Source organism: Staurois parvus, unplaced genomic scaffold, assembly GCF_062004578.1.
Source record: "Staurois parvus isolate SC_StPar_1 unplaced genomic scaffold, SC_StPar_1.0 ptg000642l, whole genome shotgun sequence".
Classification (NCBI taxonomy): Eukaryota; Metazoa; Chordata; class Amphibia; order Anura; family Ranidae; genus Staurois; species Staurois parvus.
Window position 1 is genome coordinate 232,641 of NW_028318438.1, and position 24,168 is coordinate 256,808.

The 24,168-nt window shown below is 42.9% G+C and overlaps 1 long non-coding RNA gene across 1 annotated transcript; it reads right to left on the reverse strand.

Moving 5' to 3' along the window:
- Positions 1-23,444, reverse strand: LOC149449013 (uncharacterized). The gene is made up of 3 exons (XR_016315464.1): positions 23,410-23,444; positions 22,169-22,228; positions 1-147 (listed from the first exon to the last, which is right to left on the reverse strand). It is a non-coding gene; the product is annotated as an uncharacterized LOC149449013 (long non-coding RNA).
- Positions 23,445-24,168: the final 724 nt, after the last annotated feature.

The window sequence follows — 24,168 nt, forward strand, 5'->3', positions numbered from 1 at the left end:
AGAAAAATTTTTTTTTGTTTTTTGTTTTTTTTAAAGCCAACTTATCCTTTAATGATGGAGCATTTGCACACATTAATAGCATTACCTTATTGTTTCTGCAAAACTCACTCGCCGAGAACTTTTCCTCCGCTTTTCAATGATTGACTCCTGTAAATAAAAAACACTATTGTTTAAAAGAAGAAAAACAAATCACCACAGACACACAACTCATTTCAGGCCTATGGTACTTAAAAAAAGCAGCAACAAAAGAAACTACTGTATTGTGCTTCTTCCAACTCCTAAATAAAGGCAAAATTTTTTTTGAAGTTGAGTGGAGGTGGATTAGAACACCTGTCAGATTTTTTGATTGTCTGTGCCCCCATTAAAGAGATACACTCTCTCTATTTGTCCTGTTTATCATTATCATTGAAAGCAGAAGTAAAAAAAAAGCAAACCCAAAATTTTGGGTTGTCCCAGAAAAGAAATGGAGAAATCCTTTATTGGGGACACTAGTTCTGGTGACCTTATGATCCCCAAGGAATTCTCTTAATTTACACGGATTTCCTCTCACTTCCGGTTTTAGCTATAGGACAGTACGTGAAGGGAAATCTCCAAAATGGGACATAGATGCTGAAAAAAAATCTGACGGGTTAAAAAAAAAAAAGTCTGTAGTTTTACTTTAAGTACCAAAGTATCCACTACCCAATAACACAATAGACATGCAGAAAGGAGAGAAATAGGTAGGCTGCAGATATGGTGACACTACATCTATATTCTCCTTGAGAATACAGAATTATTATTTTAAACTAGATAACTAATTGCCTTATTAATAAATTCTACTGAACCCCTTGACACACTGTGTGGGTAACACAAAATTATACCCAATAGGAAATTTGTATACAAAAAGAGAAATTCCCCAAAAATGTGATAAACCAAGAAGAAAACCAGAGCATACAGTTATATTTAGGTAATATTTAGTAGTGTATCACTTTATTTCTCGTCTCGGAGTCTGAGATCCAGAAAGCATTTTAAAGATTAGCAGGTCCAAAGCTTTCTTTGGCCATACTTCGCTCATGGATCATAGAGGGCACGTACCTCTGCTCTCCTGTGACCCAGAGTCAACTGTTAGTGGGCAGATCTGCTCCAGACTCTGTAAAAATCCTGACATGTCAAATCCACCTCGCTGCCCGATTGACAGCTGGCTCCACCTCTCAGCTGATATATGAAACCAACTGGGCCAGCCCCCTCCCCTGCTAAGGCTGACAGTCACTGCTTTCCGAAGACCAAGAACTGGTTAGTCAGCAGTCATGAGATTTCTCAGTTCTCATCCTTACAGCCAATGTGGGACAGTTGCAGGCGAGTATCTGTTTTTTCAAACACCATACTTTTACTTTAAGCCAAAGTATCATTATGATAGGCAGGCACGTAGCCTTTTCCAACATAAAGATCCTAAATGGCAGTCTAAAGATTTCGAAGATGAAATAAAATGGTATAAGAAGAAGAAATACAGTCTACAAAGCCATCATTAAAACAGAAGCTGGAGGAAAAAAAAAAAAAAAACAAACACCACAACACAAGAGAATACTAACGTAAAAGACTTGAATATATTTACTGCCAAAAGCCTGATCTTGACAACATTACATTTTCTTTTGTCATATCAATCTCTATAGACATCCAGAGTAGGGAAGGCACTTACTTTAAAGCATATCTATGGTCAAAATGTAAAATTGTACAATCATTTATACATTGTATTTCAATTATATCTAGCCTACTCCCATTAATCTGAAAGATCTTGAAGTCCGTAAACTTACTTTGTGAAATTTCCCACACATTTACATCCTTCAATTTTGTGACGTGTTCACTATGCCTTGTTGACAGGCACCGATTTGTCACAGAACTCTCACAACCTGCCTTCTGAGCTAAAGAGGTGCTGAGAGGCGGAGTCAGTACAGGAATCAAAGCTTGAAGGTAGCAAGGTACCATGGGATATGTAGTCCTAGATATAGAAAGTAAACAGCAGAGGGGAAGCTGTAAAGCATTCAGGGAACTCAGACCAGCAAACAGGCAACACTCTCAGCATGAAAGGAGGTTTTCAAGCTTATATTGGATTGTAAAAAAAAAAAAAAAAAAAAAAAGTAAATCTCTCTCTCTCATTTTTGTCAATATTTTATATCTTTCCATGTGACAACACTGCAGAAATTACACTTTTCTGGAATGTAAAGTAGTGAGTGTACAGTTTGTAGAACTATAAATTTGCTGTCCCCTTAAAATAACACAGCCATTAACGTCTAAACCACTGGCAACAAAAGGGAGTACACCCTTAAGTGAAAATGTCCAAACATGGCCCAGTGTGTCACTATTTTGTGTGGCCACCATTATTTTCCAGCACTGCCTTAACCCTCTTGGGCATGGAGTTCACCAGAGCTTCACAGGTGGTCACTGGAGTCCTCTTCCACTCCTCCATGACGACATCACAGAGCTGGTGGATGTTACAGACCTTGCACTCCTTCACCTTCCGTTTGAGGATACCCCACAGACATGCTTGGTCAGTCCATCACCTTTACCCTCAGCTTCTTTAGAAAGGCAGTGGTGGTCTTGGAGGGGTGTTTGGGGTCATTAGCATGTTAGAATACTGCCCTACAGCCCAGTCTCCGAAGGGAGGGGATCATGCTCTGCTTCAGTTTGTCACAGTACATGTTGGCATTCATGGTTCCCTCAGTGAGCTGTAGCTCCCCAGTGTCAGCAGAACTCATGCAGCCCCATACCATGACACTCCCACCACCATGCTTGACTGTAGGAAAGACACACTTGTCTTTGTACTCCTCACCTGGTTGCTGTCACACACTTGACACCATCTGAACTAAATAAGTTTATCTTGGTCTCATCAGACCACAGGACATGGTTCCAGTAATCGATGTCCTTAGTCTGCTTGTCTCCAGCAAACTGTTTGCGGGTTTCTTGTGCATTATCTTTAGAATAGGCTTCCTTCTGGGACAACAGCTATGCAGATCAATTTTATACTGTGTGTAATATGGTCTGATCACTGACAGGCTGACCCCCCACCTCTTCAACCTCTGCAGCAATGCTGGCAGCACTCAACTTCTTTGGTCGATCATGGCGAAGCTTGTTCTAAGTGGGTCCTATTATTATTATACAATATTTATATAGCGCCAACAGTTTGCTCAGCGCTGCACATTATAATATATGTATTGGGCACCATGCTACAGCTCAGTTTCAGGGTCTTGGCAACCTTTATAGCCTAGGCCTTCTTTATGTAGAGCAATAATTTTTCTTTTTTCTGATCCGCAGAGAGTTCTTTGCCATGTTGAAGTGAGACGACCAGCGACCAGTATAAGTGAGAACGATAACACCAAATTTTACACACCTGAGACCTTGTAACACTAACGATTCACATGACACCGGGGAGGGAAAATGGGCAATTGGGCCCAATTTGGACATTTTCACTTAGAGGTGTACTCACTTTTGTTGCCAGCAGCTTAGACATTAATGGCTGTGTGTTGAGTTATTTTGAGGGGACAGCAAATTTACACTGTTATACAAGCTGTACACTCACTACTTTACATTGTAGCAAAGTGTCATTTCTTTAGTGTTGTCACATGAAAAGATATAATAAAAAAATTTACAAAAATGTGAGGGATGTACTCACGTCTGTGAGATACTGTATATATACACACACATTGTTATTAAATTGCTTATGTAATAAAATTATGTTGCATGCTGTGACCATAGAAATCCCAGTTATAAGGGTGACTGCAGAACAAGGGGTAATAAATTAGAGAAAAATATACACATGCACCGGCCAATTTATTAGGACCCCCTTTTGCCTTCAGAACTGCCTTAAAGTGGTTGTAAAGGCTCAAGGTTTTTCTCAAGTCTCTGTGCAGCAGGCCCCCTAATACTCACCAAAGCCTCCTTGCGATCCAGCTATGTGCACTGGAGTCTCGGCAATCCTGAGATTCCCTCTCCTCAATGGCAGAGACACCAGCGGAAGCCATTGAGAAGAGAGATGGGGTGGGGCTAAGCTGCAGTTCAGAGTGTGAATGGACACACGGGAGCAGCGGGTGCCCCCATAGCAAGTTGCTTGCTTTGGGAGCACCCGACAGGAGGGACGGGCAGGAGCGCAGGCAGGGGACAAGAGGAGGATCTGGGCTGCTCTGTGCAAAACCACTGCAGAGAGCAGTTAAGTATGCGTTTATTTAAAAAATAGCCTTTAATATCACTTTAATATTCATGGCATAGATTCAACAAGGTGTTGGAAACATTCCTCAGAGATTTTGGTCCATATTGACATGAGTTACCTTTGCCTCTTTTATTTCGAACCAGTCTGCCCATTCTCCTCTGACATCAACAAGGCATTTGCGTCCACACAACTGCGGCTTACTGGATATTTTCTCTTTTTCAGACCATTCTCTGTAAACGCTAGAGATGGTTGTGTGTGAAAATCCCAGTAGATCATCTTTTTAAATACTCAGACTAAACCATCCGGCGCCAACAACCATGCCATGTTCAAAGTCACTCAAAATCCCCTTTCTTTCCTCTTCTGATGCTCGGTTTGAACTTCAGCAAGTCGTCTTCACCACGTCTGCATGCCTAAATGCATTGAGCGGTGGAGTGTACCTAATAAAGGGGCCAGTGAGTGTAAATGTACACACATTCATAAAATACCACATTTCCATAAATCTGAATTGTGCTAAGGACATGTATGTAAATATAATCCATTATTACTGCATAACATGTAGAACTAGCCTCTTGGAAGTTGCTGAGGATTTGGATGCCCCTATAGTCCTGCACAGCCAGACATAATAAACTTAGAGGTAATAACCTTGGATGGTGTCAAGGGATGCATGAGATGCTCAAGGAACTGTAAACCAAGGACAACTTCCTGACAACTATGTACAAGTCCACCAAGAAGGGTTTTCTGTTCTAAGAGAGCTCTCCAACCTCTCCTGGTGTATCATCCCAGACAAATCCTCTTCTGTCCAGCAATCTGAAGGAATCCCTGAGCAAGGGGATCCAGTGGCTGCTACTGTAAAAGGTGAACAGTCCTGGGTATAGAGCGAGTCAGGTTTCCCACCAAAATGCACATTCCCCTGTGTCTGGCCCAGGGAATGCAAGATTACGCAGTCAGTCCTTTTCCCGTGAGCTAGTGGGTTTGTAGCTGCTTTCAGGCCTTCTGCTAGGCTGGCTTCTTCTCTGGCTCCACTGGTGGTCCTCACTCTGGGGGCCAATGAGGTCTCAGTAATCCTCTGTTCCAGCAGGTAGGCCCCTTCCCACTGGGCCCCCTCCCAGGCTCCTACTCCTCTTCCTCGAACTCTTCTGCTGAGTAGGCTCAAACATATTTAAAGGCTGTCTCAACCCCATCCCAATCCTCTTGCCTGGGAATTTGTTAAGTATGCAGTTCAGCCCCTCCTCACCCCCGCCCACTGCCTTCTAAAAACTTATCAAGTCTCTAGAGCAGGGGGAGATATCAGGGAACTGACCTGCAGAGCCCTCAACCCTGACCTAAAGTTACAAGTTACCTGGCTGACTCATACACAGGCTGTTATCTAGCCTCTGACAAAAAACCTGTCTAGCTCCCCCTAGCCAAACTTGAGAGGTGACACACATCTCATAGCAGTCCTTCATATAAATGTCCATGAATAAAGCAATCCACCAGTTGTGACCAAGACCATGTAGACAGTTCAATTTGGTGAGATCAGATTGTGTAATATTAGACTCCTCCACCAAACCCCTTTTGGGCACTCATTCACCTTATGGATTGACCTTTATTACAAAGGTCTTCTTGTGCCTTTAATCAAATAATTCCGACTCCATAAACCCAGCTGGACTCTCCCAAAGCTCAAGCAATCCTCCCAGAGCTTCGTAAATCCAGCAAGCCTCGCAGTTAAGGTGATAAAGCATGGATCAGTGCTCAAATGGATACCTCAGGCTGCATGGACACCTCTCTCTCTCTTTCTCTCGGAGTGCTACCAAGCCACACCCTACACATTTTATCCTTCTGACATCATCATGGACACCAGGATGAGAGCAATTTCCATGCAGCCGGAGGTATCTGTATATTGTGGATGATAGAACTATCGACTGGAGCAACACTGGAATGGCTTTAAAGTGATATTGGCAATTTCAATTTTTATACAAGTGCATTTTTTTCCTCTCTTTTCTTACAAAAACGGACAGTCCTCACTGAGGTATGTTTATTATCTTTTTGGAGCACTGATCCATGCTTTATCACCTGGGCTGAGCAGGTTGCTGGATTTACAGAGTGAGAGCTCTGGTGAGAATAGCTTGAGCCCTGGGAGAGTCCAGCTAGGTTCATGGAATCCAATGAGGAAAACACTGAGCAACAGTCCAGTCCTTTATTTTCTCCTTAGCCCAGATAAGATGCTTCTGACGTTGTCTTTGGTTGAGAAGGAGCGGAGTACAAAGAATATAACAGTTGTAGCCCATGTCCTGGATACTTCTATGTGTGGTGGCTCTTGAAGTACTGACACCAGTCCACTCCTTGGGCATCATCCCGAAATTCTTGAATGGCCTTTGCTTCACAATCCTCTCAAGGCTGCAGTTATCCCTGTTGCTTGTGCACTTTTTTCTACCACGCTTTTTCCTTCCACTCAACTTTCCATTAATATGCTTGGATACAGCACTTTGTGAACAGCCAGGTTCTTTAGTAATGACCTTTTGTGACTTGCCTTCCTTGTGGAGGGTGTCAATGACTGTCTTCTGGACAATTGTCATGTCGGCAGTCTTCTGCACGATTGTGTAACCTACTGAACCAGACAGAGACCATTGAAAGGCTCAGAAAACCGTTACAGGTGATTTGAGTTAATTAGCTGACACCATGAGTCTACAATATTGAACTTTTTCACAATGTTCTAATTTTCTGAGATACTGAATTTTGGGTTTTAACTAGCTGTAAGCCATAATCATCAAAATTAAAAGAAATACTTGAAATATATCACTGTGTGTAATGAATCTACAAGTCACTTTTTGAATTGAATTACTGAAATAAAATTAACGTTTTGATGATATTCTAAATTTATGGAGATGCATAGTGTGACAGGAAGCCAGGAAGAACTAGGGGATGTGTCCAAGATGGGAGATAGATTTGTTCCAGATTCATGCTGTACAATGAATGATTTTCTTTTTATGCCTTGTACAGAGCCTGTTTGGCTCACTGAGGGATTATGAGCTCAGATGTAGCAGGTTAAAGGGCTCTGGGCTCTATAAAACGTGCAGGCTGCTTAGGGAGAATGCTCCAACCTGGAACCAGATTTATGTACAGGACAGACTGAGGAGCAATCAAGTAATGCTGTGGCCAGATTAAGGCTGAGTGACTATGGACTTTGAGATACTCTGTGTGAATGCCATGTGTCTGAGCAGTGGTAGGCTGTATCCAGATGAGTTTTTAGGATACTGTGTTGCCAGTTAAGACACCCAACGTGGCAAGACTATTTTTGCTTTACTTTTTTTTTTGGATATCTGCATGTTGTGAGCACACACCCCGTAAAATATATATATATATATATATATATATATATATATATATATATATATATATATATATATATATATATATACACACACATATACATACACACACATACACTATATTGCCAAAAGTATAGGGACACCTGCCTTTACACACACATGAACTATAATGGCATCCCAGGTTTAGTCCATAGGGTTCAATATTGATTTGGCCCACCCTTTGCAGCGATAACAGCTTCAACTCCTCTGGGAAGGCTGTCCACAAGGATTAGGAATGTGTCTATGGCAGTGGTGGGCAACCTTTTTTTTCAACTGAGCCAAATCTCGCCAAAACCTTGATTGAAATTTATTTTGAGAGCCACATTTTTAAAACTGAAAATACATCCCCCATATAGTAATTCATCCCCCATAGTAATTCATCCCCCATAGTAATTCATCCCCCACATAGTAATTCATCCCCCCTATAGTAATTCATCCCCCCTATAGTAATTCATTCCCCATATTGTGTCAATTCACTTACCTTTGCTCCGCACGTTCCTCTCGCCACGTTCCCGCGCCGTTCCGGTCTTCAGGGAGGACTGTGAGAGGAGAGGAGTTTGTCACACTGCCCCGCCTACATCCTGACAGCCAATGTTTGCCACGCTCCGCGGGCCGGATTAAAAGGTCCGCCGGGCCGTAGTTTGCCCATTGCTGGGCTAGCTGCAGAGTCCTGACTTTTGGGGCGGCCGCCCGAGAGGAGGGAGGGGAGCGGGCGCCCGGCACACAGAAGAGCCGCATTGAAGTGTGTAAATAGCCACAGCTTGCCGACCACTGAGCTACGGCAACCCTATTGCCTGTCACCTGGTAGGCAGTGTGCTCCGGAGCCGCAGCAAAGGAGAAAAAGAGCCGCATGCAGCTCTGGAGCCACGGGTTGCCGACACCCGGTCTCTGGGAATGTTTGACCATTCTTCCAGAAGCGCATTTGTGAGGTCAGGCACTGGTGTGGGACGAGAAGGCCTGGCTCACAGTATCTGTTCTAATCGGGTTGAGGTCAGGACTGTGCAGACCAGTCAAGTTCCTCAACCGCAAACTCGCTCATCCATGTCTTTATGGACCTTGCTTTGTGCACTGGTGTGCAGTCATGATGGAACAGGAAGGAGCCATCCCAAACCTGTTCCCACAAAGTTGGGAGCATACAATTATCCAAAATGTCTTTGTATGCTGATGCCATAGGAGTTCCCTGCACTGGAACGAAAGGGCCAAGCCCAACCCCTGAAAAACAACCGCACACCATAATCCCCCCTCCACCAAACTTTACACAATGCAGTCAGGCAAGTAAAGTTCTTGTAGCAACCGCCAAACCCAGACACATCCATCAGATTGCCAGGCACAGAAGCATGATTCGTCATTCCAGAGAACACATCTCCACTGTTCTAGAGTCCAGTGGCGGCGTGGTTTACACTACTGCATCCCATGCATTGCATTTCACTTGGTGAGGCAAGGCTTGGTTGCAGCTGCTCGGCCATGGAAACCTATTCCATGAAGCTCTCAATGCACGGTTGTACTAATCTGAAGGCCACACAAAGTTTGGAGGTCTTTAGCTATTGCCTCTGCAGACAGTTGGCGACGTCTGCACACTGTGCGCTTCAGCATGCGCTGACCCCGCTCTGTCATTTTACGTGGCCTATCACTTCGTGGCTGAGTTGCTGCCATTCCCAGTTGCTTCCACTTTGTGATAATACCACTAAATAGATGACTGTGGAATATTTAGTCGCCAGGAAATTTCACGGATGAACTTATTGCACAGGTGGCAACCTATCAAGGTACCACGCTTGAATTCACTGAGCTCCTGAGAGCAACCCATTCTTTCACAAATGTTTGTAGAAGCATGCCTAGGTGCTTGATTTTATACACCTGTGGCCATGGAGCTGACTGGAAAACCTGAATCCAATGATTTGGAGAAGTGGCTTAAGACTTTTGGCAATAGTGTATACATAAACAGAGTGTCTCTGACACTTTTTGGACAGTCAATGGCACGGACATTACTAGTGACCATTGCTAATAACATACACTGTCACTGTACTAAAACACTCGCTAGGAAGGGATTAACATCTATGGGCAATCAAAAGGTTAACTGTGTGCCTAACAAGTGTAAAGTATGTAGCTTTTACTAAGCAATGAGACTGGTTTGTGACCTGAGGATCCCCAAGGAATTACCTTAATATGCAGGGATTTCTGTTCACATCCTGTTTGGATATGGGACAGAAAGTGTAATCACAGTAATGGGTTTTGGCCATAATTCTCCTTTAATTTTTATTTTTATTATTATTATTGGATAGGTTTTATAGTAGAAAGTAAAAAAGGTATTTAATTGTATAAAACTAAAAATAGAAAAAAAACAAAAAGAAAATAAAAGAAACCAGTAGCGATCATTTGTGTGGAAAAATAAAAAAACACATATATAAATTTAATTTGGTTACAGCGTTGCATGACTGCGCAGTTACTAGTGTAGCGCTACTTCCTTAGGAGCCGCAGGAATACTGACCAGGTCCTCCCCAAATACCTTGCCATCATGGCATAACAGTCCTTTACACTGACTGCCTGTGTGTGAAATCCACACAGCAACGTTGACAGTCCTTTTTCCTCCAGCCATTGCCAGTAGCAACCACTGCAATATTCCAGGAGAAAAATCAGAAAATCGAGCCCCAAATTTAGCGCTACTCCCATAGGAGCCACAGGGGTACTGTCCAGGTCCTCCTTGAATACCTTGCAGCCAGGGTCATAGGCTTGTTAACTTGATTCTCCTATAATTAATAATATATATTATAATTAATATAGAAATCAGTCTAATGGTGTTTTTGCCGTTTTTATTTTTGAAGGATAGGGATGAGGGAGATGAGTGGGATACTCCAGGTTAGGAACTATGGATACTGAGGACTGTGTCTAATCTTCAGAGTCCATACTTGAATCAAACAATGGACTTCAACTTTAAGTAAATTCTTTAGAGCTCCAAAGCAATGTTCCTTTAAAGTAGTAGTGGACAGATGGACAAAGCTCTTTGGAACACCAGAGGGGGTTAAACAGCACAAATGAGTTCTTTAGGAGCCAGCCCCTCAGGAAGCATGTGTAGCAGGACCCGGTTCTCAGCAAGTCAGGGCCTCAGGTAGCCCCTCCTGAGGGCTACGGCAGCAGCTGCCGGGGGGGAGGGGTACACAACTTGGAGTAGAGCAGGGAAAATTAAACAAAAAGCAATGCAAGCAGAAAAAAAAATTTGTTGTACAAAAATTTAGAAACATACATACATATATACATACAATATGTACATAAACCTGCTGGTAGAGCCCTACCAAAAATACAAGAGCAAACCATCAATGCACACATCCCCCCCCCCCCCACCACTAAAAATTAATGCGTTGGTGTTAGCCAAGATGGAGCAGTAATCACATTTCCTAACCAAGCCATACTTTAACTGTGCATGCACTTTACATACACATTGGTGGGTTAGAACTGTAGGCACTCCAGCAATCTTTCACCTGCAAGAAAACAAAAATTGAGAACCTATAAAACAAGACACCTCATTTGTAGACTACAATGTTGAAGTGCCACCATCTTCAGCATAACCCAACAAGATCCAGATATATACTACATCACCAAGCCCCTACCAGCCATAAAAGATCATATACAGCATTACTTAGAGAACTAGAAGCATGTATGTACATATATACACTTGGCTTTGTCTTGCCATGAAGATCCATCTAGAGCCCTGGAAAGCAGAACAACAAAACAGACATTCTAGCTCTTCCAAGCTGACCAGACTGTACTTCAATGACCTATGATGGCAACCTCCCTAGCCAGTGACACTTTAGCAATAACAGAGTCCTTCAAATGTTTGAGTTCAGGCTCTGCTAGCAAAAGGCCATAAACTCAAGTAGCTGCAATGCCACCCCTGCAGCGCCAGGAGCACCAATTCCTTTAGGCAGTAGATGATACATGGCAAGGTGTCCTTCCTCTGCTGGGTAGAAGTGACATACATCTTCGCAAAGTGTCCTTTAAACTCCAGCTCAACGTGAGTAACCATGGGCCAGAGCACCCTCCTCATATTGTAACAGAGGAGAGGTATTTAGAACAGGGTATTTACCCCCCCCCCCTTCCCCATCAGGTTGTAGTCCTGGACAACTTGCTTGAAGAAGTCCTCAAAACGAAGTCTTTTCTCTGGAACACTGAAGTAGACCCCCTCGAAGTACCCTTTTCCCAATTTCGCAGGCATAGAAGGGAAGGGTTATTATGGATAAAGGAGATTGCCCCCTGAAATGGGTAACATCAAGACACAAACTGGAGTGTTTTCCTTCACAAAGGAATTTTCTTCAACAGGTACCCTATAGCGGCAACCTCTGGAACTTTGGCACAACAATGGAAAGGCCTGCCTTTGGGTGAGGGAAACAACTTGAAAGGGGTTCTCTGACCACAACAATAGAGGTCCGGGGGTGGGACTAAGACCATTTTACTATCCGGTCCCCGGATGGTGATGGACCACACGAATGATAACTACTCTGTCCATCCAAACAGATCTCCCCAGGCTCCAATTCTTTTTAATGACTTGGAACTGTTGCCAGAAGAAGGGGCGAGTTCTGTTCCTGAATTGCTGGGGAACATACATGAAATTCCAGACTCTCTCTCTTCAAACCAGGAATCTCTTTTCTCCTGCATGACTTCCTGTGGGACATATGGGAAGTCATACCCATATTTGAGAGGGACTCGCCTTTGGACCTCTCGCCTTTGGAAACACGAAAACAGTGGCAACTCATCCCAGTCTCCTCTCCCTGGACATAATGGCTTTCAGCCCTGGTATTCAGAAGGCTGTATGTGCCGATCTGTGCCCAATCCCGGGTTACAGTGCAGGGTGGGGAAAGATTCAGCCTTCATTCTACATAGGCCTCACAGTACTAAAAGTGCCCAAGCGCAGTGCCTCAGCTGGGCAACATGCTCCCTATCATCTTCCTCAGCTTGTGGTCCTGTTACTAGGGGTCTTCTTCCTCCTCACAGTCCAGTCTGGTTGATCATGATGAATGCTGCGGTTGGACCCTGCTGCTGTTCATCTCTTCCCTGTTAAGTGTCCTGTACAGTAGAGAAGCACGTCTCCCTGGTCTGGCAGAATGTGGTTTGAGCACATATCACTGGTCCCGGCCCCAGCAGCATCCTCATTGTTTCCCACAGGTGTGTGAACGGAAGAAATCAGCATCTCCAAGCAAAAACCTGTCTCCCAGTTGACAAGTAATATGACTGCTGACAGGCACTAGGGATTATTTAAAACAGTATCTCCCCATATTGGCCACACCAACCCCAGGCACGCAGCTTTACTGTGCCACACTGGCCTCTGCCACATACCAGCTCAATTCTGTGTCCTCGTTACTGCACAATGCCAGCTCCCATGGGGCATCAACCGCATTCTGAGCTGCAGATCCAAATGCTGACTGGCACCAGTCAGCCACGCTGGGAATCTAACACTTCCCACAGCAACTCCGGTACTCGCACTAGCACCCGACATCTTGCTGCTGTCTGCTTGTGGTTCTCCTTTGGCTACACCTGGAAGCGATGCAACACCGCCACGCCTCCTAGATTGGCTGAACCCGGGCACTGACTCTGCCCACTCCCAGTAGGCCGACACACCAGCGGGCATTGTGCCTGTTGGGCAAATTATCCAAGCACACCTCTATCCGCACTCTGGGTTAACCTTTCTACTGCCATACTTTAGTCCAGCATTGGCAGTCCGTGCTGAAATGCTGACATTATCAGTCCATGCTGTAATGTAGACAGTGACACACATTCTCTCCCCCCCCCCCCCCCCCCAACAGGTGTTACCGGTGCTGCCTCTCCAGCACCCCATGTTACAGCGTGGACTGATAATACCAAAGTAACTGATGGTGGTGACTGGTAACACCTGCTCTGACATTATCAGTCCATGCTATAATGCATATGGTAAAACACAAATCCGGGGTATAAAAGCAGCACCCCGAGAATGGATGAAGGTAAAAAATCTTGAGCCTTTAAAACCACTTTATTATTCAAATCAATGGAAAACCTCATCTTTTGCAAGAAAACCTGAGGAGGATCCAGACATACAATGCTATGGCTGTGGCCTAAAAGCAATTATCAAGGCACCAGAAGTCTCCTCAGTCAAAAGCAAGCGGGTGCAATCCTCTCTTGACCAAAACCTCACGTTCCAGTCCTGTCTGCCATCCATGTCCCAGGCGTGAAAAATTGGCAAGGGAACCCTCTGCACAGAGGGTCCCAGAGTTATAGAACTTATCCAAAGGGGTCATTCTTAACCTAGCAAAACAAGGTTGTCTTGAGCTTCCTTCTTCCTGACTATGGTCTCTTCTTTCCACCTCAACCAGGACATTATCCTTCCTTCTTTATGTCCTGATCTGAAATATCCAAAAGAAGAATTTTCTCCACTACCTTGACAGCGTATGGTATGGTGCTGTGAGTTTACCGCACTTCTACTGCCTCTGAGGCAGATTCCCTCTCTGTACTTCTCAGGATTACTTCAGGGGTCTCCCTGCTTCTCACTCTATCACTGGTAAATGGATCAGACAAGTTAGCATTTAAGATTATAGTTCTGGCAATGGTAATTTCAGATTACTGTGCACCACGTCTGCAAGGAAGCTGACCTTGGACCCCCCTTTGTGTCCACGACAACCCTAGACTCCTCCTGGGGGACCTCTTCTACAAAGGATTCTTTATTCCACAGCTTCCTCCTCTTGAGGATGTTCCTCCAACACCTCATCTTCCAGCAAAAAAGAGGAAAAAGAGCACCCACATTTACATTTCAGGCCAGGGAGAACCCCTGAGAGCCGAGCTTGCAAGGAGAAAGTTTCTCCCTCAGCAATGAAAGAGGAGTCATGTCCCTGAGACAGTAGAAATACCAGATAAGGGCAGAGATTTAGCACTAATCTGACCTTTAGGAGGATTCACTGCAGGCTAAACTGTGCAGTGGTTCAATCATACTCGATCAAAAAATCTGGGCTCCCACCCAATCATGTTCACCCCCCCTTCCCCCAACCCCACCAATCTTTCTGCCTACACAACTCTGTGACTTCTATAGGCCTTTAAACCACGTAGGGATCACCTCGGGAGGGATTGCAGCACCTGTACTCTGTAGCTGTAATGCAAAGTGTATACCACCAGGGGCAGCAGACTAAGTATAGCAATAGATGAATAAAGCAAGCTGTAAATAACTCACAGAAGTAAAGGTCTAAAAGCCTTGCAACATGTGGGTCTTTCGCCTCATGTTGATCCAATTGTCCATTATTCATCCAGATGTATGAAATTGATTCAGCTGTCACGGAAGCCTATGGATGTGGATGGGAGCCCTGGGAGAGCACAAGACTGTAGATCGAGCTCTCATCTTTTGGTGGTACTGCACTACTGTTTGTTTTTTTTTTTTTAAAACAAAGGAAGGAGCTTACCTTATTTTGTTAAAACGCCAATACAAAAACCCAAAAAAGAACCCCCAATGTTGGCATTGTGGGGGTTAAACAGGTTTTGGGAGTGAGGAGGAAGTGAAGGGGTTAAAGTACAGGTCACAGTGGCAGGATGGAGATGATGTGGGTAATGTTCAGATGTGCAGGATAAGGGAGTTGAGGGTTTAATAGTTAGGTCACTAGACAACGTGGAGATGTGAAGGAAGGGGCATTGAAAGGGATAGAGAAAATCCCTGTGTATATAAAACAGAATGAATGAAGCTACGGCTTAATTCATTCATTTCTTCCTTTCCCCATTCACAACACTTTTATCTCTTTCCTTACTCTGCTGTAAGAGGAAGGGGGAGGAAACAACACTATACAGGGGTGTTAAATTCCTATCACCCGAGACATGTAGTTCCGGGCGCCGGGCAGGTAGTTTTTTTTTTTAACCTTCAGCTCTGCAAACATCGGGCTCACCTGTCAGGCGGCAGCATTTGCGCGACAGCGCTACCGCCGGTTGCCTCCACACAGTGGAAGCTTCCCCCCAATGTGTAGCTCCCCCCACCCACTGTCTCCCAGGCTCCGCTTGTCCATCTGCGGGCCCGGGACTGGCTCACCACTGGTGGGTAGAGGGCAAGGAGGAGAGCAGACATGTGCACTCCCCTCCCCTTCTTGTCCTGACCCGGAAGTGACATCAGAACGTCCCTACTGAGGGATTCCCAGCAATGATGTGCACTGCATTACATTCAGGGGAGCAGAGCGGAGACATCCAAGGTCTTTTAGACCTTGGATGTCTCAATAAAGAGAACCGGTTACCAAAAAATCATCACATAAATGTATTTTCTTTTTTCAATTATAGAAAATGAAAGTTACACCTAAGCACATAACATCCCCCCCAAAAATTGAGCCCCCATCACAAATACACACGTACAAACGTGAAAGCACATACTGGGGCGCCTACACATGAAAATGTCGATTGCAATACACGTTACATATCCATGCACACTCTACTGATTACCTAGAAGATGCTTTATAAGCATCAGCTATAGAAAATATAGGGTACTGAAATTCACGAGTGCACACAAATTTAAGGTTTGACAAGCTGGATATCTATTTACTCGCTGCAACCTCATCTTTTCTCTTTTTTTTTTTGTAAAATATAAAAAACATTATAGGGTAATTGCTTTTTTTTGCGCCCTAAAATTAACCAACTTGTATTTTTTACTGAAAATTTGCAGTAATATTATGCAACATAAAAAAGTTGTAACTACCACAATTTTATTCTCTAGGGTCTCCGATTTCAGAAGATATATCACGTTTGGGGGTTTTGTGTAATCTTCAGGCCTAAAATGATTTTATTTTAAACCATTTCCATACAGGGCACTTTTACCCCCTTCCCTCCTAGGCCATTTTTCAGGTTTCAGCACTCTCACACTTTGAATGTCAATTGCACGGTCATACAACATTGTACCCAAACTAAAATTTTATGATTTTCTTCACACAACTAGAGCTTTCTTTTGGTGGTATTTAATCACCACTGGGGGTTTTATTTTTTGCTAAATTAACAAAAAAAATACCAAAAATTTTGAAAAAAAAAACCCCACAAACACACGTTTTTCTTTGTTTCTGTTATAAAAGTTTGCAAATAAATAATTGTTCTTCATAAATTTAGGCCAAGATGTATTCTACTACATGTCTTTAGTGAAAATAACCCAAATTAGGATGAATTTTTTAGTTTGTAGGAAAGTTATAGAGTTCACAAACTATGGTATATATCTGAATATTGATCAATCCTGAAGTACTGACAGCCAATCTAATTTCTTGAGGTCCAAGAATGTCAGAAAAATACAGATATCCCCCAAATGACCCCTTTTTGCAAAGTAGACAGTCCAACATACTTCATAAAGAGGCATGGCGAGTTTTTTGAAGTTGTATTTTTTGTGTCAATTTTTCGGAAAATTAAAAAAATTTTCACTATTTTTTTTTTTTTTTTTACATACTGTCACCAGTGCAGTACAGCGTCATCATATAACTGGCATGGCGGTGATCAGGGACACTGACTGGTGACAGTAAGAAGAAAATAAATATATATATATATATATATATATATATATTATTGTTTAATTTTTTTTTATTATTTTTACTATTCTCTAAGATTTTTTTTTTCATATATCACTATGTCCAAAGTAGTACAATGTTACCATAGTAACATTGTACTACTTTGGGGAAGTGATCAGTTTTTTTTTTTTTTACACACAATTTGCTTATAGCAAAGAATTACTTTGCTATAAGCAAGCATTTACCTGAATGCCATCGATTCGTTCAGGGATTAATTTTTGTTTTGTGCTTAGCTGTGATTTGGCCACAGCTAATCACATGCACATGTCATGTGATTAGCTGTGGCCAAATCACAGCTAAGCACAAAACAAAAATTAATCCCTGAACGAATCGATGGCATTCAGGTAAATGACCATTCACAGCTAGACACTAGTATACAATGGATGGCATGAATGAAGCCATCCATTGTATACAACTGTCATGTGACCTGCTGTGATTGGTCACAGCAGGTCACATGGTACCGGCAAAGGGGACCGGTACTTAGATCTGTCATCGGCTGTGTCCAATGTACACGGCCAGTGACAGATCGCGCCGCTGCGCGGCTCTGCAAGCGTGAAAACTGCGCATGCCCGGGAGGATGCCATGGCGTCCGCCCCAGAAATCTACAGCATTTTGCCAGCCGCCAAACTGCTATTGGCCAGGCGGCTATTGCTTAATCTTGTGCAAAAGATGCAAAAAACAGCTCTGGCAGCGAAAAGGATAAAGGATAAGCCAGACACTCCCCTTTCCTGACAAGCACCCAATCAGTGCTCATTACCCCGCAAGGTCTCTCTGCTCCGTTAGTCCCCGAGTGCGATGCTGGAGACAGGCAGGGAGGGGAGGAGGAGATAAACAGCGCAATGTAAAAATATTACACGTTTAAGTCACCATAAAACCCCTTTTGTTTTAAAACATTCCTAATATCACCTACAATTTAAATTTCTTTTTTTTTTTTTTTATCTGGACAAGTAGATTGTCATGAGGGACAAGTAGATTGGGACTCCGATTTAGTCACTTGGATAAGTAGTTTAAAACATTTAGACACCCCTGACTCTAAACAATAGCATATGGTCGCTGTGATGACCGGATTGCAGTGATCACGTAGAACCCTGGTTCTTGGATCAGCTCAGTATAGTATCTCTGTATATTGAGTAGCCTAATGATTGGCGGGTCGAAAGACTGCCTAAAAAGGTCACTTATCCAGTGCCAGCAAATAACGAGCTGCCGATCTGCCATTCAAAGTCATACTCCTGTAGAAAAGGGGTTAAAGATGGTCTCTAACCTATTGTCCTCTGGCTCCCTGAACACAGTCAGTGAGGATTTTGTTAAGACAAGAAATGGAAAGATCCACCAAAAGAACTGCCCACTTTTGTAAGAAACTTTCCACAATAGGTTACTGGTTAGCAAACAAAAATCTATCTAGGTGAGGCTAGTCATCATACCTGACAGACTCCATCAGCAAGTGGAGAATGGAAAAAAAAAAAAAAAAACACTTAGTTTAGGCAGTTAAAAAGGGACCCTATGCTGAAAACCTCGGAGGTAAGCAGAAATATACAAAGTCAATAAGGGTAACTATATTAAAATTCAGCTTGGATGAAATTTATACTACAAGCATGCCATCCTGATCCGATTCCTCAAGAGAAGGATAATTCTCAATAAGCGCCACCTCAGATAATGTGTCCGGCTCAAGGGCAAAATTCCAAGACCAATTTAGGAGGGGAGGTTGAAGGTCCACAGTTACACATTAAGGCTAGAAATTCTGCCCATGAAATCAACATTGTGGTAGAAAATGTATTTCTAGATAAGAGAAAGCTGGTGTGGTACACAGGCCAGCAAAATAGTCAGAGAAAGGCAAGGAGTCAGATTGTTGGCACACAGAATAAAGGGTAGTAGGGCCCTGAGTGGACAAACTGCCACCCCAATTTGAGCTAAGTGCTGAGCATGAGCTGGCAAGATCATCCAACCTTTTCTTTTGCGCTTGTGGTCTTCCGTGCCTGAAAAATATTGTCCCCAGAGGGGTACTCCCAACGTCCATTACGATGGAGAAGGAGCCTTGTGAAATCAGGTAGTGTGCAGAAAACCACTAAATTGTGCTAACAGGAGAGCCAGGAAAGAGATGGCACCTGGAAAAGGCAGAGTATGCAACTACAGTAACCCAACTAAAAGTGAGGTGGGTGCAGAGAGCACAGGGATCGTGCATGCACACTGAGCACCACAACAGGAAGGTTATACAAGCACAACATTACCAGTCACAGGGACACCAATAAAGGAAATATGGCCAAATTTTAAAAGACAACAACTGGGGATCCCGACTCTCAGCTGCAACCACCAGAAGGGGTTAACAGGAAAGAAATGGCACCCTGGACATGTTCAAAGGGTTACTGCCCTGTACTCCAGTGCATGCCAGCAACATTACAGGCTGTTCATTTCTTCTGGTACAGTCCTCCTAGGCTCTGCCGAAGAGTCAACTGATCCAAAAGCTGCAGCCGTGGCCTCAATAGCTGCGGGACAGCAGGAATCTTGACAGGAGAATCATCTTCATAAAAAAGGTTCATCACCAGAGAGAATAATCTCCATAAGGTGGTATAATAGGCTTCTCAGTAGCTCGCTTTTATTGTCGGTGTCCAATCATCTGAATGTAGCTGCATGTAATCCAATGCGAATGATTAATATCTTACTATGCAGTAAGAATTTTTTTTTTTTTTAATATACAAGTCTCAAGGTGTCCTGCACAGGGCTACAAACATTTTAAATAGCCTATTTCAACATAATGGCAATACAGCATACAATATCCCAAATGCCATTACAATGGTGACATTTCAGGCTCAACTAAGCTCTGTGTTAAGCCAGGAGGTACACTTCCCCCGCTGTGCAGCTCTGAATAGTAGATCACATATGATATAATAAAATTACCACAAACTTAAAAGGTTTACTTTGGTGGAAAGGAAACATACTTAAAAAGGGTATTAAATAGGGTGGTAGTAATAGAGGTCAGGAGTAGCAAACAGATCAAACATTACATACTTTTGATTGAAACAGAAAGCCATCTAGTTTAACTAAAATAAAAAAATAGAAAAAAAATTATATATTAAATGTGTGTGCACGCGTGCATGTGTGAGAATGATGGTCCAATTTATTGTAGCAGGGGAAAAATAAAATTCCCTCTTGATCTCCCCGATGCGGCAATCAGATATTGCAATCAACAACCTTCTGGTGATATTACTTATAAATATCAATATCCAACAAAATTTTTGTGCATGGGTTCTCTTGTAAAAGTGACCCAAGCAGCTCAATCACTTTTACAGGTGTCAGAAGAGGGGTCCCCCACCTTTCCCAGCCTCTCCAGTCCTGATGCAACCTGTTGCTGTCGCAGTGGATATACTAGGAAGAGTGAGGGGAACTTGTTGGGAGGAACCATTTGTTTCCCCACCTTGGTTAGGTGAGAAACTAAAATCGAGGATTTTGTCATTTCTGGTTTCAGTTTGTTTACAAGCCATTAACAGCTTGTAAAGCAGCCAAAACAATTTTCGTAGCTTGTCACCATTCCATGGGCATGCACAATTTAAAATGTTAGGTATCCATTTACTCGGCATAACAATCTTTATGTTTTACCGACAATTGGGTATTACGTTATGTTTGTAACATAGGACTCATTAAAGTGAGTTTTTCCCTTCATACAAAAAAACAAGAACACTGGAACATAAAAAATGCAACATCATCATACAAGCTGACCTCAATGCACTGTTTAATTGGGCAACTATGTGGCAAATGAGGTTTAATGTTGATAAATGTAAGGCTAAGAATATGCATGCATCATGCATACTGGGAAGGAGGGGGGTACAACTGGGGGAATCAATGGTGGAGAAGGATCTGGGGGTTCTGGTAGATCACAAGCTTAATAATAGCATGCAATGCCAAGCTGTGGTCTCTAAAGCGAGCAAAATCCTCTCTTGTATTAAAAGAGGTATAGACTCCAGAGAGAGAGATATCATATTACTCCTGTACAAATCATTAGTAACACCTCATCTGGAATATGCAGCTCAGTTTTGGGCACCAATTCACAAAAAGAACATTGGGGAACTGGAGAAAGTACAGAGAAGGGCAACCAAACTGATACGAGTCATGGAGGAGCTCAGCTATGAGGAAAGATTAGAGGAACTGAATTTATTCTCTCTTGAGAAGAGGAGATTAAGGGGGGATATGATCAACATGTATAAATATATCAGTGGTTCATATAGTGAACTCTGTGTAGAGTTATTTACCCTGAGGTCATCACAGAGGACAAGGGGGTACTCTTCACATGTGGAGGAAAATTTAATCTCCAAAACACGGAAAGGTTTCTTCACAGTGAGAGCTGTAAAAATGTGGAATAGGCTCCCTCAAGAGTTGGTTCTGTCCAGCTCAGTTAATTGCATCAAAAAAGGCCTGGATTCTTAGATACACAGAATATAACTGGATACTAACATTTACAGGTAAAGTTGATCCAGGGAATATCCGATTGCCTCTCGAGGGGGGGGGGGGGGGAGAGATCAGGAAGGAATTGTTTTCCCCAGCAGGAGCAAATTGGATCATGCTTTGCTGGGTTTTTTTGCTTCTGGATCAACCAGGGGTATAGAATTATAAAAAAAAAAAATTCTCTACGGTGGAACTGGATGGACTTTTGTCTTTTTTCAGCCAGACTAACTATGTAACTATAGGACTATGTAACTGCTGGACCGGGTTGATGTTGCAAAGAGATCAAATCACACCAACTGGGTCCAAAGAAGAGAGGTTCTGGACAGAGTGTAACTTTATACACAAGAAAATAAAAAATTTAATTACACAGTAGTTTAAAAGAGACAAAGGGAGATCCTGAGACTACTGCAGAGGGTAAGCACCAAGGGAAAAGAAGTATGGGACAGAACAATAGAGTGTCACCCCCCCCCCCCCCCCCAAGCAGAATTCACAAAGTAAATTTCTATTTTGGGTGATGAAACAATTATTGATGGACTGTTCTGGGGGACCACCTTTTGAATCCTTTGCCCATTACATTTCTTGCCCCAGGAGGTGGAGTCATGCTCTCTCCCATGTACTGTCCTGGAGAGACAGCTGAGGATAGGAAATTATAGATGTCACTCAGTTAAGAGAAGTAATCTCACCTGACGAAGCTCATTTCCAATTCCCAGGTCTCTAAGGGGACTTCTTGGAGCTTTCAGAATCTGCAAAAGAAACAAATCCTTATCAAAAGACAAATCTCTTTTTTTGCAGTGCAGTATACATATCCTCATTCACAAGGGTGCTGAGGTCTGTAGATTGTAATTGGGTTGTTTGTTTACGCTGCTTGAGCAGTCCTAATTTGACAAGTGGGTGAGTGTTCTTGAATGCACATTGTGTTCAGGGGCTGCTCACCTGCATGCCTGAAGAAAGAGAGAGTGGCTGTGTTTGTGTTACCACTGCGTCCATAGAGGCTTACAAGGGCTGCCTGCACATTACAATTGGTGACTCAAACTGCATACGCAAAAATGGCCTATTTATGGTCTATTGGCCTCAGTTGGTCAGTTTACATTCCTGGGATCACTATTAGGAGATACAGAAACCTATGCACAAGCACACAGTGTCTTTATCTTCGATATTCAGTGTTGCAGCCACATCCTGTGCCAGCCATGCTATGTTGACGCTCCAGTATGTGTAAGCTATCCAACAGAGAAAGGGTTAAAACCTAAGCGCACTTTCACCCATCCCACCCTTACCCTCCACAGATCAATGCTTACAGAGATCCGTCACTTGTGAATGTTTAAATTCACGTAGCAAGACTAACTGCTGGCCACACCTGTGCATTACGCTCCCATAAACCTTCCTTGGACATAGCAGATCACAGATCAGGGTAAAGGGCCAATCACTGCGGCCCCTTACCATGTGATCAGCTATGTCCAATCACAGCTGGCACAGTGTAAAAAGACTCAATTCCTTTGCTGGTTGTCCTCTCTCCTTTCCTCACACAGGTGCAATACTTTACAGGTTCTCAACACAAAATAAATGCACATTTTGTACCTGAAAAAATAAATAAAATGTGCATTTATTATTTTTTGTGGAAAGGTGAACTTTTATCCTTTAAATGCCACCAAATAGGGGTGAGGAAATTTTCTACAAAACTACCTGTCCAAGAGACGAAATCAGGGTCCCAATCTACTTATCCAGGATTTAAAAAAAATAAATAAAATTTTTTTTTTAACCAAAACTATTTAAAATAAGGCGTTCACATTGGGCTGTTTATCTCCTACTTGTCTCCAGCATTGCACCTGGGGACTAGCAGGGAGGGGAGAGACCTTACAGTGTGATTAGTACTGACATTATAGAAAAAAATAAAAAGGACTAAATGTACAACACAATATAAAATTACCGATGACAGTCGTCTGTGACTTCTTCGTTCAGTTAGGTCACTGAAAAGAAAAAGGAAATTACAATCTACAAGATTTTCTCAGCATTAAAACAGACCAATCGAATGCACCCATCACTTCTAAGAATTAGTAAACTGCAATACAATTGAGGTTTGCTTTTGATAAAAGCTGATTGGTTGGTATGAACAGCTGCTCCAGATTCTGTCTGCTCCAGTTTTAGTACAGTGAAGGAAATAAGTATTTGATCCCCTGCTAATTTTGAATGTTTGCCCACTCACAAAAGAAATGATCAGTCTAGAAATCGAATGGTAGGTGTATTGTAACAGACAGAATAGCAACAAAAAAATTCAAAAGAAATGCATATCTAAACAAATTATGCCCTCATTTGCATGTTCATGAGGGAAATAAGTATTTGATCCCCTTCACAGACCATGACTTAGTACTTGGTGGCAAATCCCTTGTTGGCAATCACAGAGGTCAGATGTTTCCTGTAGTCGGCCACCAGGTTTGCACACATCTCAGGAGGGATTTTGGCCCATGCGTCTTGGCATCAGATCCTCTCCTAGTCATTAAGGTTTGGTGGCTGATGTTTAGTAACTAAAAGTTTCAGCTCCCTCCACAGATTTTCAATCGGATTAAGGTCTGGAGACTAGCTAGGCCACTCCAGGACCTTAATGTGCTTCTTCTTGAGCCACTCCTTTGTTGCCTTGGCCATTTGTTTTGGGTCATTGTCATGCTGGAACACCCATCCACAACCCATT